The sequence below is a fragment of the Morone saxatilis genome, unplaced genomic scaffold, assembly GCF_004916995.1.
Source record: "Morone saxatilis isolate NCDOM2014 unplaced genomic scaffold, NCSU_SB_2.0 Contig7, whole genome shotgun sequence".
In the NCBI taxonomy this organism is placed as follows: Eukaryota; Metazoa; Chordata; class Actinopteri; family Moronidae; genus Morone; species Morone saxatilis.
Genome location: NW_023340246.1, coordinates 12909388 through 12909689, shown reverse-complemented (window position 1 = coordinate 12909689; position 302 = coordinate 12909388). Strand labels below are relative to the sequence as shown.

The window sequence follows — 302 nt, the reverse complement described above, 5'->3', positions numbered from 1 at the left end:
AGACAGACAGTGAGAAAAAACATGTCAGTCAGCCAGTGCAGTGACATCACACATTTATATCATCAGCCCGAGCCTCTACCGTGATGCGACATCATCAGTCATCGGCGGACGACGTGGTGATGCGACATCATCGGCGGGCGTGGAAACAAAAACAGACATCGCTGACTTTCATACAGAACAGCAGGATACCACCACAGTCCAGGAAGTGAGAGAAGAGGTGCTGAATTATCAGTAATTATGTTGGATAATGAAAAAGGATGAAATGCAAATCAAATCATGATGGATGGATAAAGAAAAAAAAA

At 43.7% G+C, this 302-nt stretch overlaps 1 protein-coding gene across 1 annotated transcript in view; it reads right to left on the bottom strand.

The window, feature by feature from the left end:
- Positions 1-302, bottom strand: part of reps1 (RALBP1 associated Eps domain containing 1) — a 16179-nt gene that overhangs the window by 5785 nt on the left and 10092 nt on the right. The window lies entirely within an intron of this gene.